Below are 20540 nucleotides of genomic sequence, written 5' to 3'. Positions count from 1 at the left end.
GGCGGGTAGCCCCAATCTGCATAGGCTCCTCAGAAAATTCCTCAGAGTCTGAGGTTCCCTTGGGAAGGAAGGAAATCTCAGTCTCCCTTTCAAGCCTACGCTCTCTCAGCCGTCTATCCACCCGGATGGATAACTGCATGAGCTGATCCAAGCTATCAGGCAAGGGATATTGTACCAGTTGGTCCTTTATCTGGTTAGAAAGACCTCTTCGGTACTGGTGTCTCAGGGCTGGGTCATTCCACTGGGTATCATGGGCCAACCTCCGAAACTCCGTACAGTAAACCTCAACTGGCCTTCGCCCTTGCTTAAGGATCGAAATCTGAGCCTCGGCTGAGGCCGTCTTGTCAGGGTCATCATACAACATGCCCAGTGCCGTAAAAAAAGCATCAACACTTTTAAGCGACGGACAGTCAGGCTGCAACCCATATGCCCAGACCTGTGGGTCTCTTTGTAGCAAGGAAATCACTATGCCCACCCGCTGAATCTCCGACCCAGAAGACTGAGGCCTAAGCCGGAAGTATAGCTTGCAGCTCTCCTTGAAACAAAAGAACTGCGAGCGATCTCCAGAAAAACGATCCGGGAGATTTACTTTCGGCTCCTTAACCCCTGCAGGTGCTGCTGCTGCGGGAGCTCCGCCAGCAGCTTGGGAGGTGTGCATTTTAATGGACAAATCATTAAATTGTCGAGTCAGGACCTGCACCTGATCGACCACCTGTTGCAACGTATTTTGAGGGGTATGCTCCATATTCCCACAAAATTTCAACAGGAGTATTAGGCTGCTGAATATGTTATGCACACCAGTGCCTGCAGGAAAGTACTGGTGTCAGAACTGTTATGCACTCCAGTGTCTGCAGGAATGTACTGGTGTTTGAACTGTTAAGCAAAACAGATGGACTCACAGACAAACTGGGGAATATGACATAATGTACACAGAAGGTGATAGGGTAACAAAATACACACAAAGTGAACAGAGAAGCCCAGAGGCTAAGGAACTGGGTATCTCCCTTGTATTAGAACTGCTCAGATGGAAAAGCAAGATGTTGTGTTTTAATACGTAGAGAACCCGAAATGCTGTTGCTAAGGGCAACAGCAAAACCCTAAAGGGTTACCAACGGGTGTGGCAGTAAACTCCTTGGTCAGAGATGGAATGATAGACACAAGGAGAATCTCCACAATCCTAATTCTCACTTGCAGTGCACAGGTTTTAGCTTACTGCCACTAAACTGACCCCTGACACCTAGCACAGTGAGACAGGATTAGACAGGCAAGTCTTAGAATACAGCCGCAAACTTGCTAAATTCACAGAGTAGTAACAGAACCCAAGCAAGCTAAACGACTGACTCCAGTCTTACTGCTAGGTCTGGATTAGCAGAGTGTAATACCAAATCCCCAGGCCTATTTGCAGTAAGCAACAAACAAATACAAAGCTACACAGTACTGGCTAACTTTCATGAACTGACTAACCAACAAAGAGTCAGCAGCATCTGCTTACCCTGAAAAGAGGCCTTATAAAGCAGGTGCTGTCCACGCCCCACTCAGACCTCACAGACGCGGGCAACTTGGTTTGTTTTGTAAGAATTCGCTGAGACAGCAATATCTGCAAACGATGGGGGCCAGTTGCTCAAAGAAGGGATGTCCAACAAGGGTTCACGTTGGTATTTGTTGGCCCATAGGGTCAGCACGGTATATAATGTGTGAAAAATACGGATCACACACACAGGTATTATGCAAAGAATGGGAACGAATGACAGAGGATGATGGGGAACAGTTTCCCCGGGTAGGCAGTTTGAACCCTGAGGTATTGTAAAATCTAAGAAGAAGGATAGGTCTAATAAAATCTGCAAAGCAGAGGATTAGACATTATGATTGTTTACACGTTGTTAGGGTCTCCTGCCCTGTGCTGCCACGTCGTCATGGCGACCGGGAGACAAGTGATAGCGGAGTAACCTGAGCGCAGCTGATACTCCGGTTCGGGTCTTTTGCTGTGCAGTGGTTACAGGTTTTGTGCACGTCAGGGGATCCGATGCTGGTTTTTGTGCTCACAGTCTGTGAGGTCTGAGTGGGGCATGGACAGCACCTGCTATATAAAGCCTCTTCTCAGGTTAAGCAGATGCTGCTGAATCTTTGTTGGTTAGTCAGTTCCTGAAAGTTAGCCAGTACTGTGTAGCTTTGTACTTGTTTGTTGCTTACTGAAAATAGGCCTTGGGATTTGGTACTACACTCTGCCAATCCATACCTAGCAGTAAGACTGGAGTCAGTCGTTTAACTTGCTGGGGTTCTTTTGCTACTCTGTGAACTTAGCAAGTTTGCGGCTGTATTCTCAGACTTGCCTGCCTAAATCCTTTCTCACTGTGCAAGGTGTTCAGGTGTCAGTTTAGTGGCAGTAAGCTGAACCAGTGCACTGAAAGTGAAGACTAGGATTGTGGAGACTCTCCTTGTGTCTATTATTCCATCTCTAACCAAGGAGTTTACTGCCACACCCATTGGTAACCCTTTAGGGTTTTGCTGTTGCCCTTAGCAACAGCATTTCGGGTTCTCTACGTATTAAAACACAACATCTCGCGTCTTTCCATCTAAGCATTCCTAATACTAAGGAGACACCTAGTTTCTTAGCCTCAGGGCTTCTCTGTTCACTTTGTGTTTATTTTGTTACCCTATCACCTTCTGTGTACATAATGTCATATTCCCCAGTCTGTCTGTGAGTTCATTTGTTTTGCATCCCTCTCCGTTCAGACACCAATACATTCCTGCAGGCACTGGTGTGCATAACATATTCAGCAGCCCAATACTCCTGTTGAAATTTTGTGGGAATATGGAGCATACCCCTCAAAATACTTTGCAACAGGTGGTCGATCAGGTGCAGGTCTTGAGTCGACAATTTAATGATTTTTCCATTAAAATGCACACCTCCCAGGCCGCTGGCGGAGCTCCCGCAGCAGCAGCACCTTCAGGGGTTAAGGAGCCGAAAGTAAATCTCCCGGATCTATTTTCTGGAGATCGCTCGCAGTTCTTTTGTTTCAAGGAGAGCTGCAAGCTATATTTCTCTAACGTCCTAAGTGGATGCTGGGACTCCGTAAGGACCATGGGGAATAGCGGCTCCGCAGGAGACAGGGCACAAAATAAAAGCTTGAGTATCAGGTGGTGTGCACTGGCTCCTCCCCCTATGACCCTCCTCCAAGCCAGTTAGATTTTTGTGCCCGGCCGAGAAGGGTGCAATCTAGGGGGCTCTCCTGAGCTGCTTAGAATAAAAGTTTATTTAGGTTTTTTTATTTTCAGTGAGACCTGCTGGCAACAGGCTCACTGCATCGTGGGACTAAGGGGAGAAGAAGCGAACTCACCTGAGTGCAGAGTGGATTGGGCTTCTTAGGCTACTGGACATTAGCTCCAGAGGGACGATCACAGGTACAGCCTGGATGGGTCACCGGAGCCGCGCCGCCGTCCCCCTTACAGAGCCAGAAGAGACGAAGAGGTCCGGTGAAATCGGCGGCAGAAGACGTTCCTGTCTTCAGACTAAGGTAGCGCACAGCACCGCAGCTGTGCGCCATTGCTCTCAGCACACTTCACACTCCGGTCACTGAGGGTGCAGGGCGCTGGGGGGGGAGCGCCCTGAGACGCAATATAACAGAAAAATACCTTAGGTGGCTAAAGGAATACATCACATATAGCTCCTGGGCTATATGGATGTATTTTATCCCCTGCCATTTTACACATAAAAAGCGGGAGATAAGGACGTCGTGAAGGGGCGGAGCCTATCTCCTCAGCACACTGGCGCCATTTTCCCTCACAGCTCCGCTGGAAGGACGGCTCCCTGACTCTCCCCTGCAGTCCTGCTTCTGAATCAGGGTAAAAAAGAGAAGGGGGGGCATTTTGGCAGCAGATAACAAATAAAACAGCAGCTATAAGGGTTTAACACTTATATAAGGTTATCCCTGTATATATATATAGCGCTGGGTGTGTGCTGGCAGACTCTCCCTCTGTCTCTCCAAAGGGCTAAGTGGGGTCCTGTCCTCTATCAGAGCATTCCCGGTGTGTGTGCTGTGTGTCGGTACGCGTGTGTCGACATGTATGAGGAGGAAAATGAGGTGGAGGCGGAGCAGTTGCCTGTGTTAGTGATGTCACCCCCTAGGGAGTCGACACCTGACTGGATGATTGTGTTTAAGCAATTAAGTGATAATGTCAGCAATTTGCAAAAAACTGTTGACGACATGAGAAAGCCGGCAAATCAATTAGTGCCTGTTCAGGCGTCTCAGACACCGTTAGGGGCCTTAAAACGGCCGTTACCTCAGTGGGTTGACACAGACCCTGACACAGATACTGAGTCTAGTGTCGACGGTGACGAGACAAACGTAATGTCCAGTAGGGCCACACGTTACATGATCACGGCAATGAAAGAGGCATTGAACCTTTCTGACACTACAAGTACCACAAAGACGGGTATTATGTGGGGTGTGAAAAAACTGCCAATAGTTTTTCCTGAGTCAGATGAAATAAATGAGGTGTGTGATAAAGCGTGGGTTTCCCCCGATAAAAAACAGCTAATTTCTAATAAATTATTAGCACTATACCCTTTCCCGCCAGAGGTTAGGGCGCGGTGGGAAACACCCCCTAGGGTAGATAAGGCGCTCACACGTTTATCTAAACAAGTAGCGTTGCCGTCCCCTGATACGGCCACCCTCAAAGAACCAGCTGATAGAAGGCTGGAAAATATCCTAAAAAGTATATACACACATACTGGTGTTATACTGCGACCAGCAATCGCATCAGCCTGGATGTGCAGTGCTGGAGTCGCATGGACGGATTCCCTGACGGAGAATATTGATACCCTGGATAGGGACAATATTTTGTTAACTATAGAGCATTTAAAGGATGCATTGCTATATATGCGTGATGCGCAGAGGGATATTTGTACCCTGGCATCAAGAGTAAGCGCAATGTCCATCTCTGCCAGAAGAGCATTATGGACGCGACAGTGGTCAGGGGATGCAGATTCCAAACGGCACATGGAAGTATTGCCGTATAAGGGGGAGGAGTTATTTGGGGCTGGTCTATCGGACCTGGTGGCCACGGCAACGGCTGGAAAATCCACCTTTTTACCCCAGGTTACTTCACATCAGCAGAAAAAGACACAGTCTTTTCAAACTCAGTCCTTTCGTTCCCATAAGTACAAGCGAGCAAAAGGCCACTCTGTTCTGCCCAAGGGCAGAGGAAGAGGAAAAAGACTGCACCATGCAGCCGCTTCCCAGGAGCAGAAGCCCTCCCCTGCTTCTGCCAAGTTTTCAGCATGACGCTGGGGCTTTACAAGCAGACTCAGACATGGTGGGGGCCCGTCTCAAGAATTTCAACGCGCAGTGGGCTCACTCGCAAGTGGATCCCTGGATTCTACAGGTAGTTTCACAGGGGTACAAACTGGAATTCGAGGCGTTTCCTCCTCATCGGTTCCTGAAGTCTGCTTTACCAAAGTCTCCCTCCGACAGGGAGGCAGTTCTGGAAGCCATTCACAAGCTGTATTCCCAGCAGGTGATAATCAAGGTACCCCTCTTACAACAGGGAAAGGGGTATTATTCCACGCTGTTTGTGGTACCGAAGCCGGACGGCTCGGTGAGACCAATCTTAAATCTAAAATCTTTGAACACATACATAAAAAGGTTCAAATTCAAGATGGAGTCACTCAGAGCAGTGATAGCGAACCTGGAAGAAGGGGACTATATGGTGTCTCTGGACATCAAGGATGCTTATCTCCACGTCCCAATATACCCTTCTCACCAAGGGTACCTCAGGTTTGTAGTACAAAACTGTCATTATCAGTTTCAGACGCTGCCGTTTGGGTTGTCCACGGCGCCTCGGGTCTTTACCAAGGTAATGGCCGAAATGATGATTCTTCTACGAAGAAAAGGCATCTTAATTATCCCTTACTTGGACGATCTCCTGATAAGGGCAAGAACCAGGGAACAGTTAGAAGTCGGAGTGGCACTATCTCAGGTAGTACTACGTCAGCACGGGTGGATTCTAAATATTCCAAAATCGCAGCTGATTCCAACGACACGTCTACTGTTCCTAGGAATGATTCTGGACACAGTCCAGAAGAAGGTGTTTCTCCCGGAGGAGAAGGCCAGGGAGTTATCCGAGCTAGTCAGGAACCTCCTGAAACCAGGACAGGTCTCAGTACATCAGTGCACGAGGGTCCTGGGAAAAATGGTGGCTTCTTACGAAGCGATTCCATTTGGAAGATTCCATGCAAGAACGTTTCAATGGGATCTACTGGACAAATGGTCCGGATCGCATCTTCAGATGCATCAGCGGATAACCCTGTCGACAAGGACAAGGGTGTCTCTCCTGTGGTGGCTGCAGAGTGCTCATCTACTAGAGGGGCGCAGATTTGGCATTCAGGATTGGATCCTGGTAACCACGGATGCCAGCCTGAGAGGCTGGGGAGCAGTCACACAGGGAAGGAATTTCCAGGGCTTGTGGTCAAGCATGGAAACGTCTCTTCATATAAACATTCTGGAACTAAGGGCCATTTACAATGCCTTAAGTCAAGCAAAACCTCTGCTTCAGGGTCAGGCGGTGTTGATCCAATCGGACAACATCACGTCAGTCGCCCACGTAAACAGACAGGGCGGCACGAGAAGCAGGAGGGCAATGGCAGAAGCTGCAAGGATTCTTCGCTGGGCGGAAAATCATGTGATAGCACTGTCAGCAGTGTTCATTCCGGGAGTGGACAACTGGGAAGCAGACTTCCTCAGCAGACACGACCTTCACCCGGGAGAGTGGGGACTTCACCCGGAAGTCTTCCACCTGATTGTAAACCGTTGGGAAAAACCAAAGGTGGACATGATGGCGTCACGTCTAAACAAAAAACTGGACAAATATTGCGCCAGGTCAAGGGACCCTCAGGCAATAGCAGTGGACGCTCTGGTAACGCCGTGGGTGTACCAGTCAGTGTATGTGTTCCCTCCTCTGCCTCTCATACCAAAAGTATTGAGAATCATAAGAAGGAGAGGAGTAAGAACTATACTCGTGGTTCCGGATTGGCCAAGAAGGACTTGGTACCCGGAACTTCAAGAGATGCTCACGGACGAACCGTGGCCTCTACCTCTAAGAAAGGACCTGCTACTGCAGGGGCCTTGTCTGTTCCAAGACTTACCGCGGCTGCGTTTGACGGCATGGCGGTTGAACGCCGGATCCTAAAGGAAAAGGGCATTCCAGAAGAAGTCATCCCTACCCTGGTCAAAGCCAGGAAGGAAGTAACCGCAAAACATTATCACCGTATTTGGCGAAAATATGTTGCGTGGTGTGAGGCCAAGAAGGCCCCTACAGAGGAATTTCAACTGGGTCGTTTCCTGCATTTCCTGCAAACAGGACTGTCTATGGGCCTAAAATTAGGTTCCATTAAGGTTCAAATTTCGGCCTTGTCGATTTTCTTCCAGAAAGAACTGGCTTCAGTACCTAAAGTTCAGACATTTGTGAAAGGGGTGCTGCACATACAGCCTCCTTTTGTGCCTCCAGTGGCACCTTGGGATCTCAATGTTGTGTTGAGCTTTCTAAAATCACATTGGTTTGAACCACTTTCCACGATAGACTTAAAATATCTCACGTGGAAGGTGTCGATGCTGTTAGCCTTGGCTTCAGCCAGGCGTGTGTCAGAATTGGCGGCTTTATCATGTAAAAGCCCTTACTTAATTTTTCATTCTGACAGGGCGGAATTGAGGACTCGTCCTCAATTTTTACCTAAGGTGGTTTCTGCATTTCACATGAACCAACCTATTGTGGTACCTGCGGCTACTAGGGACTTAGAGGACTCTAAGTTGCTTGACGTTGTCAGGGCCTTGAAAATATATGTTTCCAGGACGGCTGGAGTCAGAAAATCTGACTCGCTGTTTATCCTGTATGCACCCAACAAGCTGGGTGCTCCTGCTTCAAAGCAGACGATTGCTCGTTGGATTTGTAGTACAATTCAGCTGGCACATTCCATGGCAGGATTGCCACAGCCAAAATCAGTAAAAGCCCATTCCACAAGGAAAGTGGGCTCATCTTGGGCGGCTGCCCGAGGGGTCTCGGCTTTACAACTTTGCCGAGCAGCTACTTGGTCAGGGGCAAACACGTTTGCTAAATTCTACAAATTTGATACCCTGGCTGAGGAGGACCTGGAGTTCTCTCATTCGGTGCTGCAGAGTCATCCGCACTCTCCCGCCCGTTTGGGAGCTTTGGTATAATCCCCATGGTCCTTACGGAGTCCCAGCATCCACTTAGGACGTTAGAGAAAATAAGATTTTACTTACCGATAAATCTATTTCTCACAGTCCGTAGTGGATGCTGGGCGCCCATCCCTAGTGCGGATTGTCTGCAATACTTGTATATAGTTATTGTTACAAAAAAATTCGGGTTATTATTGTTGAGCCATCTTTTCAGAGGCTCCTTTGCATTTATCATACTGTTAACTGGGTTCAGATCACGAGTTGTACGGTGTGATTGGTGTGGCTGGTGTGAGTCTTACCCGGGATTCAATATCCTTCCTTATTGTGTACGCTCGTCCGGGCACAGTATCCTAACTGGCTTGGAGGAGGGTCATAGGGGGAGGAGCCAGTGCACACCACCTGATACTCAAGCTTTTATTTTGTGCCCTGTCTCCTGCGGAGCCGCTATTCCCCATGGTCCTTACGGAGTCCCAGCATCCACTACGGACTATGAGAAATAGATTTATCGGTAAGTAAAATCTTATTTTCCAGCTTAGGTCTCAGTCTTCTGGGTCAGAGATTCAGCGGGTGGGCATAGTGATTTCCTTGCTACAAGGAGACCCACAGGTCTGGGCATATGGGTTGCAGCCTGACTGTCCGTCGCTTAAAAGTGTTGATGCTTTTTTTACGGCACTGGGCATGTTGTATGATGACCCTGACAAGACGGCCTCAGCCGAGGCTCAGATTTCGATCCTTAAGCAAGGGCGAAGGCCAGTTGAGGTTTACTGTACGGAGTTTTGGAGGTTGGCCCATGATACCCAGTGGAATGACCCAGCCCTGAGACACCAGTACCGAAGAGGTCTTTCTATAAAGATAAAAGACCAACTGGTACAATATCCCTTGCCTGATAGCTTGGATCAGCTCATGCAGTTATCCATCCGGGTGGATAGACGGCTGAGAGAGCGTAGGCTTGAAAGAGAGACCGAGGTTTCCTTCTTTCCCAAGGGAACCTCAGACTATTAGGAATTTTCCGAGGAGCCTATGCAGATTAGGGCTACCCGCCTCTCCTCACGTGAGACAACGAGGAGGAGACAGCAGGGGTTGTTTGTACTGTCGGAATAAAGGTCATGTGGTAGTATCATGCCCAGAAAAGCCGGTAAACTTCAGGGCCTGAGGGTGATGGGAAATATCCTGTCAGGCCAGAAGTCAGAATTTCCCAAGAAGACTTTTATCATTCCGGTGACCTTGAAGATCCTTTGTGGACAGTGGGGCCGACGGGGTTTTTATGGACCGCCAATTCGCCCTGAAACACTCTGTTCCCTTAGTACCCTTGGCATCGGAAATTGAAATCTGTGGGTTAAACGGGGAACCATTATCCCAGGGTAAAATTACCTCTTGCACTAGCCAGATTTCTTTGTTTATTGGAGCCACACACTCTGAAAAATTGTCCTTTTATGTGACTGTCTGTACTTTTGCCCCATTGGTGTTGGGGTTACCCTGGTTAAGGGCCCACAATCCTCAATTTGACTGGGTCTCTGGGGAGATTCTTAGTTGGGGTACTGATTGTTTCAGGAGATGCTTGAGCCTTCCAGTCAGGCTTTCGCAGCTAAGTTTGCCACGATTGCCAGGATGTTATGCAGATTTTGCGGACGTGTTCTCCAAAAAAGTTGCAGAGGTACTACCTCCCCATCGCCCCTATGACTGTGCCATTGATTTGTTGCTGAATGCTAAGCTTCCCAAGAGCAGGTTGTACTCCCTGTCACGTCCTGAGACTCAGGCTATGGCCGAGTACATTCAGGAGAACTTGGCTAAGGGATTTATCAGACCTTCACAGTCTCCAGTTGGGTCGAGGTTCTTCTTCGTGGGTAAAAAGGACGGTTCGTTGCGACCCTGCATCGACTTCAGGGAATTGAACCGTATCACGATTAAAAACTCATACCCACTGCCTCTCATTTCGGTCTTGTTTGACCAGCTTCGTACTGCCACCATTTTTTCTAAGATTGACCTACGCGGGGCGTACAATCTAATCCGAATAAGAGAGGGGGATGAATGGAAGACTGCCTTTAATACCCACTCAGGGCATTATGAATATTTGGTGATGCCTTTTGGGCTCTGTAATGCCCCGGCAGTCTTCCAGGATTTCATGAACTATGTACTCAGGGAATATTTGGATAGATTCTTAGTTGTATACTTAGATGACATCCTAATCTTCTCCCATTCCCTGGAGGAACATCGGAAGCATGTACGCTTAGTCCTCCAAAAACTCAGAGACCACCAGCTTGGGGCGAAGCTGGAGAAGTGCGAATTTGAAGTTCAGCAAATCGCATTTCTAGGATATATTATCTCCCGAGAAGGTTTCCAAATGGAGGGTTCCAAGGTACAGGCAGTCCTGGATTGGGTGCAGCCCACTAGTTTGAAGGCGCTTCAGCGTTTCCTGGGCTTTGCGAATTTTTATAGACAATTTATCGCTGGATTTTCGTCTATAGTGGCGCCCTTGGTGGCACTCACTAAGAAAGGGGCGGATGTTGCTCACTGGTCTTGTGAGGCCAAAGCGGCTTTTGCCCGTCTCAAAAGGGCATTTGTCTCGGCCAAGGTGCTGCGACACCCAGATCCAGAGCGTCCTTTTGTGGTGGAGGTGGATGCCTCTGAGATGGGTATTGGGGCAGTGCTCTCTCAGATGGGAGTGTCTGATAATCGCCTTCATCCCTGTGCTTACTTTTCCCGCAAATTTTCGCCTGCCGAGATGAATTATGACGTGGGTAACCGGGAATTGTTGGCTATTAAGGATGCACTCGAGGAGTGGAGACACTGGCTTGAGGGGGCTAAGTTTGTGGTCTCAATGCTCACCGACCATAAGAATTTGGCATATTTAGAGTCAGCGAAGCGTCTCAATGCCAGGCAGGCACGATGGGCTTTGTTTTTTGCTCGCTTTAATTTTTTGATAACATATCGCCCTGGGTCAAAAAACATCAAGGCTGATGCGCTCTCGCTGAGTTTTGCTCCAATGCAGGAGACCACCGAGGAGCCATTGCCCATTGTGTCCCCATCATGTATTAAAGTGGGCATTACCCAGGACCTCTTGTCATTAGTCCTTAGAGCACAGGAGCAGGCTCCTCCAGACCTTCCGGGAAGGTCTTTTGTTTGTGCCTCCTAGGTTAAGATAGCGAGTGTTCCTGGAATTCCATGCCAAGAAGTCGGCAGGTCACCCGGGTATTGCCAGAACTCGGGAGTTGCTATCTAGGGCGGTGTGGTGGCCCTCGGTGGCTAAGGATGTGGACCAGTGGGTTCGGGCATGTGACATCTGTGCCCGAAATAAGACTCCTAGAGGGGTTCCTGTTGGCCCATTACATCCACTCTCTATTCCATCTAAGTCATGGACCCACATTTCAATGGATTTTGTGGTGGACATGCCCAAATCCACGTGGATGACAGCCATCTGGGTTGTCGTTGACAGGTTTTCGAAGATGGCGCACTTCGTTCCACTGGTTGGGCTGCCATCGGCCAGAAGCCTGTCTGAATTATTTATGCTGCATGTTGTGCGCCTCCATGGGTTGCCACTTGATGTGGCCTCTGACCGCGGATCCCAGTTTGTGGCCAAATTCTGGAGGGCATTTTGTTCCGATCTCCAGATTTCTGTCAGCTTGTCGTCAGGCTACCATCCGCAGTCTAATGGGCAGACTGAAAGGGTGAACCAGTCCTTGGAGCAGTTCCTCAGGTGTTATGTCTCCAAGTGTCAGACTGACTGAGTTGCTCATCTGTCCATGGCGGAGTTTGCCTATAACAACGCGGCTCACTCTGCTACAGGGATCTCTCCCTTCCTTTGTGTGTATGGGCATCATCCTAAGGCCAATTCTTTTGACCCCCTGGACTCCACGCCTGGTGGTTCCTCTGTGGTTTCGGTCCTTAGGGGTATTTGGATTAAAGTGAAGAAAGCCCTTGTGTCTGTGTCATTAGTGACCAAAAGGGTTTTTGATAAGCGGAAAAGACCCTGCAGCTTCAAATTAGGAGACTTCATCTGGTTGTCTACCAAGAATTTGAAGTTGAGACAGCCATCTCATAAGTTAGGTCCCCGGTTCATCGGCCCTTATAAGATCACTAGGGTTATCAATCCGGTGGCATTTCAGTTAGATCTGCCCCGTTCTTTGGGTATTAATAAAACATTTAATTGTTCCCTTTTAAAATGGGCGATTAGTAATCCTTCTTCCAGTGGAAGACCTTCTCCTCTTCTGATACGTGGCCAGAGGGAGTTTGTTGTTGAAAGGATTCTTGACTCCAAGATGATTCGGGGTCGGCTGTCATTTTTGGTACACTGGAAGGGGTATGGCCCGGAGGAGCGGTCGCGGGTGCGCAGTTGTGATCTTCATGCCCCCAGACTGATACGCTCTTTCTTCTCGCAGTTCCCCGATAAACCCGGTGGTAGGGGTTCTTTGACCCCTCGTCAGAGGGGGGGTACTGTTAGGGTCTCCTGCCCTGTGCTGCCACGTCGTCATGGCAACCGGGAGACAAGTGCTAGCGGAGTAACCTGAGCGCAGCTGATACTCCGGTTCGGGTCTTTTGCTGTGCAGTGGTTACAGGCTTTGTGCACGGCAGGGGATCCGGTGCTGGTTTTTGTGCTCACAGTCTGTGAGGTCTGAGTGGGGCGTGGACAGCACCTGCTATATAAAGCCTCTTCTCAGGTTAAGCAGATGCTGCTGAATCTTTGTTGGTTAGTCAGTTCCTGAAAGTTAGCCAGTACTGTGTAGCTTTGTATTTGTTTGTTGCTTACTGCAAATAGGCCTTGGGATTTGGTACTACACTCTGCCAATCCAGACCTAGCAGTAAGACTGGAGTCAGTCATTTAACTTGCTGGGGTTCTTTTGCTACTCTGTGAAGTTAGCAAGTTTGCGGCTGTATTCTCAGACTTGCCTGCCTAAATCCTTTCTCACTGTGCAAAGTGTTCTGGTGCCAGTTTAGTGGCAGTAAGCTGAACCAGTGCACTGCAAGTGAGGACTAGGATTGTGGAGACTCTCCTTGTGTCTATTATTCCATCTCTGACCAAGGAGTTTACTGCCACACCCGTTGTTAACCCTTTAGGGTTTTGCTGTTGCCTGTAGCAACAGCATTTCGGGTTCTCTACGTATTAAAACACAACATCTTGCTTCTTTCCATCTAAGCATTCCTAATACTAAGGAGACACCCAGTTTCTTAGCCTCTGGGCTTCTCTGTTCACTTTGTGTTTATTTTGTTACCCTATCACCTTCTGTGTACGTAATGTCATATTCCCCAGTCTGTCTGTGAGTTCATTTGTTTTGCATCCCTCTCCGTTCAGACACCAATACATTCCTGCAGGCACTGGTGTGCATAACAGAAACTCCCTTAAAATAACAAAAACCTACACAAATCACGTTAGAATGTACAAATAGCGTTTATGAACCCACAGTAAATTTTAATGGGTATCAAGGTAACAAACTAATGCACACAATTATGTGTGGTCCAGTCGCACTGCGCATAAGTAACTTAGGTGGTCATTCCGAGTCGTTCGCTATGAATATTTCTTCGCATCGCAGCGATTTTCCGCTTAGTGCGCATACGTAATGTCCGCACTGCGACTGCGCCAAGTAAATTTGCTAAGAAGTTTGGTATTTTACTCACGGCTTTTTCATCGCTCAGGCGATCGGAGTGAGATTGACAGGAAGTGGGTGTTTCTGGGCGGAAACAGGCCGTTTTATGGGCGTGTTGGAAAAAATGGTACCGTTTCTGGGAAAAACGCGGGAGTGGCTGAAGAAACGGAGGAGTGTCTGGGCGAACGCTGGGTGTGTTTGTGACGTCAAACCAGGAACGACAAGCACTGAACTGATCGCACTGGCAGAGTAAGTCTCGAGCTACTCAGAAACTGCACAGAGATGTCTTATCGCTATGTTGCAAATCTTTTGTTCGCAATTTTAAGAAGCTAAGATTCACTCCCAGCAGGCGGCGGCTTAGCGTGTGTAATGCTGCTAAAATCGGCTTGTGAGCGAACAACAATTCGGAATGACCCCCTTAATATTTATACGCTGTACGACCAACGGAATCGGTTGTTTAGGCTGCGAAACCTTCAGCCGGAACTCAACTTGTATCTATATGGGTACTACGCAAACCCCCCGGGCTGCGCTTAAACCTTCGCAGTCTTTTTGTCTGCGGATACTACTTGCTCCTTTTACCTTGTATAATGTTAACGCGGGCAAGCCAGTCCCACGCCACCAAGTGTCCACTCACCTGATGTGGTCTCCGACGGGATCCCGATTTCTGGGTTCACAAAATAATACCTTTATTCCCACACTCACTCCTATTCACTCATATGCACACTGATCTTTCTGTACAGAAATTCCTTTCATACAGGCAGTAGTCCAATCCCTGGGTTTTGCAAATAGAAAAAGGTTCTCTTTTAACTAAGCTTTTTGGAAACTGATCAAACCTGTGCTATTATCAGGTGGCTATACTATACCGCCCACACTAAAACAATGTTATTGTGTGATTTGAGTTTCGGTAGGCGTATCCGTACACTCCGTTGCGTAAACACGCCACGTGTGTATGCCTCTGTGTTGCGTACGTAATCTCGCACGTTGCCCGAGACACGTATGCACAAAGTCCAGATATGCCCACAGCAACGCAACTAACACGCTTCTATAAATGTAAACGATGTTCAACTGTAATCGCTTACCGTACACCACACAGTATCTGCTATGCTGTGTGCGTGTCCTTTACAATTATTCCATTAAAAATTATGCTTTATTATCTCAACTAATTAGCACCAGATTTCCTCAGCACGTGTCTAATAATCGATTCTAATGGCAACAAGAGAGTGAGATGTAACAATGTACAAATGAAAAGAAATGCAGATGTGTGCGTGCGTGCGTGCGTGCGTACACAAAACAAAAATAAACAGTTTTAAAAGATCTTACCTTCCTACCTTCCGGTTCCCGATTCCACCCCAGCACTCCTACAGCGTAGCGTAACAGACGCTTATCTAGTCAGCACCACTGTATCCCTCACCACCAATACGGATACGAAAGGATACTGCTTTCCCACCCTTTGCTGACAGATAAAGTCTGTGTGCACTAGTGTGGATATGTGGAGGACGGACGAGGCCCCAATTGATAAAGCTGATTATTTACCTTATAACACAAGCTATTTACTAATATCGTGAAACTGTAATGGCCGCTGACCCGCCGTACAATATTTGCGTATAAAGACTTTGCACGTGGTACGCAAGTTACGTACCTTTTAAACCTTACACAGAGTATGCTTATACTGTAATTCTTAGTGTTGAGATACTGTAATGATATAACACAGGTTAACCTTGGTATGTAAGCTAGCTGTTTGAGCGATTGAGATGCTCAGCAACCCTTAATAACAAATGGTGAAACACATACCTTGCTAAGGTTCCAACACCTTTACTAGACGATGTAAATAAGTAAAAGGGAAAAAGAAACAGTAACAGCTTATACACTACAGTCTAACATTAATAACTAACAGAATAACTAAACTGAAATATACACAATAGCGAACGATCGCAAAAACAAATACATAGACTAAGAATGAATGGCTTACATTAAACGGGTAACAAAGTGGCCACAGAGAAACATACCATACGGGGAACACACGCTAGCGCAACCGGATCCAGTCCTCCAATTATCTGAGATAAATGTTGAAGAGAGAGAGTACTGGCCGGTCTGGGGACAGTAACCCTTATATACACAACATACAGTGCACTACAATGGGCCCTACAATCTTATTGTTCATTGGACACAGGAATGTCTCTCCGCATTATAACAAAAGGTCACAGGTTGGTTTGAACAGGTGGGCTGTGACTATATCGAACTGCTCAGGTGGGAGGGAATCTCAAGATTCCCGCCGCATGGATAATGATCCGCAAATATAGTAAATGTCCAGAAACTACTAATAGACATAACTATACGCAGGAGCGATTCATCTTTACCTAACCAGCACTGGATTGTTCCTAATAAAATGTTCTTTAGTTAGGTACCAAACACCACCACTCAGACCCTATCTGACCCTTCGTATCATGCAAAGAGGAATTCCTCTGTCCAGGGACCAGTTACAATAAACAAACTTACAGTTATTATTAAGGGGAACATTACCTATAAAACATACTATTTGGATTTACTATGTAATGATTGAGTCGCCCGCTAGACGCACACAAACTCTACCGTAAATGCACATACCACGCGCTCAAGCACATGGCCGTGGAGGCGCCGTCACGCAACTGCGAATATGTGTACGCACGGGAGAGAATGTGCATGTGCAGCGGGCAAGCGCATGGGGTGAATATATGGCAACGTGTAGCATGATATTTTTACGACTTTGACAATGTCTAATGTTATGTATCTGGATTAATTAATTGGAAATATTATTAAAGTCTGTGAATACAAGAACCAGTTTTTTTCAGGCATTTCCTTTCATTATATTAGATCCAGTGACTGATTTTACCTATGAGTTGCAGGACTGCTGCCCAAAGTAAAATTTGCCACTGCAGTGAGCCAGTTGCAGTCCATTACTGCCCTGGGTACCCTATGACTGGCAGTTACTTCCTATTTGAAGTCCTATCTGCCAGTCACCCACAGAACAGGCAGTCCCATTGGGAGGTGTTTCCTCTGTCTGGGACTGCCAGACCGGGATGCAAGTAGCAGATCGTCAGCCCATTCCGGATTCTATGGGTTGCGGTTCATAGAAGTCAGGGGTTTTGCGAATGCGCAGTCCAGCCACCTCTTGTGCACGGCAGCTGGGGCTCTAATCCTCTAGACCAGGCAGCATGGCCAGAGGCAGCCCCCCTCCTCCACAAAAAGTAGGAGCTGCCGCTGATTAGATCTTTATCACAGTCTAATTAAGTGGGGTACACACGGAGAGATCAATGCTTAAATTCTATGAAATCTGACTAGATTGCTTTCACTGCTGCTAGATTGGCCTGCATGCAGGCTCAATCTAGCACATTGCTCATTTCACTGGGTGAAATGAGCATCCTTCCCCCTCTCGCTCAGCACACATCGCGCTGTGTGCTGCTGAGCAGGTGAGAGATGTGTGCTAAGCGGTCTGTGCTAGATCACTCAACACACATCTCTGGGGAAATCTCCCCGTGTGTACGGGGCTTTATAGTGAACTCAATCTTTGCTGCTAAAATCCTGTTCTCCAGTGCCGAGGTTTAAATATATTGGATATGGTATATCTCGGGTGGCCAGTTTAACCACGGAGTCAATGAACCATTACCTTTTGATGAAACACCATATTCTAATGCAGCATTACTTTACGTAAGTACAGTAGTTGTTCTTGCTACCAGTCTCCTATTTCACCTCTGTGTTCTTATTTAGCATTCAGCAAGTTCAATCAGATGGCTTTAATCACGGATAACCCCCAATATCTTTAACATATAACATTACTATTAAATTAAATCACTTTTATATTGTTAGGGTCTCCTGCCCTGTGCTGCCACGTCGTCATGGCAACCGGGAGACACGTGCTAGCGGAGTAACCTGAGCGCAGCTGATACTCCGGTTCGGGTCTTTTGCTGTGCAGTGGTTACAGGCTCTGTGCACGGCAGGGGATCCGGTGCTGGTTTTTGTGCTCACAGTCTGTGAGGTCTGAGTGGGGCGTGGACAGCACCTGCTATATAAGGCCTCTTCTCAGGTTAAGCAGATGCTGCTGAATCTTTGTTGGTTAGTTAGTTCCTGAAAGTTAGCCAGTACTGTGTAGCTTTGTATTTGTTTGTTGCTTACTGCAAATAGGCCTGGGGATTTGGTACTACACTCTGCCAATCCAGACCTAGCAGTAAGACTGGAGTCAGTCGTTTAACTTGCTGGGGTTCTTTTGCTACTCTGTAAACTTAGCAAGTTTGCGGCTGTATTCTCAGACTTGCCTGCCTAAATCCTGTCTAACCCTGCAAGGTGTTCAGGTGTCAGTTTAGTGGCAGTAAGCTTTACCTGTGCACTGCAAGTGAGGATTAGGATTGTGGAGACTCTCCTTGTGTCTATCATTCCATCTCTGACCAAGGAGTTTACTGCCACACCCGTTGGTAACCCTTTAGGGTTTTGCTGTTGCCCTTAGCAACAGCATTTCGGATTCTCTACGTATTAAAACACAACATCTTGCTTTTTCCATCTTAGCATTCCTAATACTAGGGAGACACCCAGTTTCTTAGCCTCTGGGCTTCTCTGTTCACTTTGTGTTTATTTTGTTACCCTATAACCTTCTGTGTACGTAATGTCATATTCCCCAGTCTGTCTGTGAGTTCATTTGTTTTGCATCCCTATCCGTTCAGACACCAGTACATTCCTGCAGGCACTGGTGTGCATAACAGTTCAGACACCAGTACATTCCTGCAGGCACTGGTGTGCATAACAGTTCAGACACCAGTACATTCCTGCAGGCACTGGTGTGCATAACATATATATTCAAACATGTAGTACAGTATTCAGTTTATCCCTTTATATTTACACATATATACCTCTTACTGACATAAACAAGGAACTTTTACCTCACATTTTTAACACACATATCCCTACTATATACTGGATATTATTGCCACATTAGCTATAATTTGGCTACATAAATAAACCACTTGGTTTGATATTCAATAACAGTATACAGTGCCGGCTCCAGGCATGTTCAACCACGCACAGCGCAGGGCCTTTACTGATGGGCGTCCATTTCTAATGTGGTGCTGGCTGTAAGCCAAGCAGAGCTCACGGACCAGCAACGTTGGCTCCAGGTTGGCTGCTGGACTACGAGCTTTGATTGGCTCATGAACCGGCGCCGTATTTGAGTTGGCCACTGCAGGAGACAGGAGAGGGAAAACGGACTGGGGGTGTATGTGTCCATAGTCACCGGCGAGATGGGGAGAGAGAGATTACAGCCTCCCATAAGTTCCAGACCATTCTGTTTTTTCCCCCAATCCTCATTACTGGTGGCAGTATGTGTCAGGAGCATTACTGTGGGCATTATGTGTAAAGCTGGGTACACACTGGGATGACAGGCATTGGAATGCCTGTCAGTGGGCATCACGCGTTCACACTTGTACGATGTTAATAAAGAATGGAATGACCATGTTCTAGCCTTCATTAGCATAAATGAGAATGCTACCGATATCGCTAGGTTTGATATGCAGCACATCAGTGCTTAAAGTGGTCCTTTAGAGGTGGTGGAACTCATCACCCATTCCCCACGCCTGTGAAATAAAGGGATTGCGTACACCGCAAAAAAGGGTGTGGGCTCAAAAAGAAAGGTGTGTGATCACCCAATAGTATCCCCAATTCAAATTATGCCACACAGTAGCACAATATTATTAACATTACACCACATAGTAGTGTCCCATTTTCTTGTTATGATACACTTTAGTGCCCCTTATACAGAAAGCCCACAGTAGTAGCACCCCAAATACACATAATGCCCACAGCAATAGTGCCCCTTATACAATGCCCCCAGTAGTAGTGCCCCTTATTTCCCCAGGAGTGATGCCCCTTTTAAGGTGTCTCCTATGCAATGCACTCATTAGTAGTGCCCCCAGTAGTAATGCCCAGTGTAGTGTTGCCCCCAGTAGTAATGCCACTGTAGTTATGCCCCAAGTAGCTATGCCCCCAGTCAGTTGTTATGCCTCCTGTAGTTATATCCCCGTAGATTTTCCCTGAGTAGTTATGCCCCCAGTCAGTAGTTATGCCCCCAGTCAGATATGCCCCTAGTAGCTATGCCCCCTGTAGTTATGCACCCAGTAGATATGCCCCCTGTAGTTGTGCCCCAGTAGATGTGCCCCAGTAGATGTACCCCAGTAGATGTGGCCCCAGTAGATGTGTTCCCAGTAGATGTGCCCCCAGTAGATGTGTCCCCAGTAGATGTGTCCCCAGTAGATGTGCCCCCAGTAGATGTGCCCCTAGTAATTATGCTCCCAGTAGATGTGCCCCCAGTAGATGTGTCCCTTGTAGTTATGCTCCCAGTAGATGTGCTCCCAGTAGATATGCCCCCAGTAGTTATGCCCTCAGTCAGTAGTTATGCCCCTTGTAGTTATGCCCCAGTTGTTATGCCCCCAGTCAGTAGTTATGCCCCAGTAGTTGTGCCCCCAGTAGTTATGCCCTCAGTCAGTAGTTATGCCCCTTGTAGTTATGCCCCAGTTGTTATGCCCCCAATCAGTAGTTATGCCCCAGTCACATATGCCCCTAATAGTTATGCACCCTGTAGATATGCACCCAGGAGTTTTGCCCCAGTTGGCCTGTCCCAGTAAATGTGCCCCAGTATACATGCCCCCAGTAGACGTGACCCAATAGATGTGCCCCCAGTAGACATGTCCCCAGCAGTCTTGCCCCAGTAGATGAGCCTCCTGTAGTTATGCCCGCAATAGATGTG

This window comes from Pseudophryne corroboree, chromosome 6 (assembly GCF_028390025.1).
Source record: "Pseudophryne corroboree isolate aPseCor3 chromosome 6, aPseCor3.hap2, whole genome shotgun sequence".
NCBI lineage: Eukaryota > Metazoa > Chordata > Amphibia > Anura > Myobatrachidae > Pseudophryne > Pseudophryne corroboree.
The sequence above is the reverse complement of the archived record's forward strand: the minus strand, read 5'-3'. Positions refer to the sequence as shown.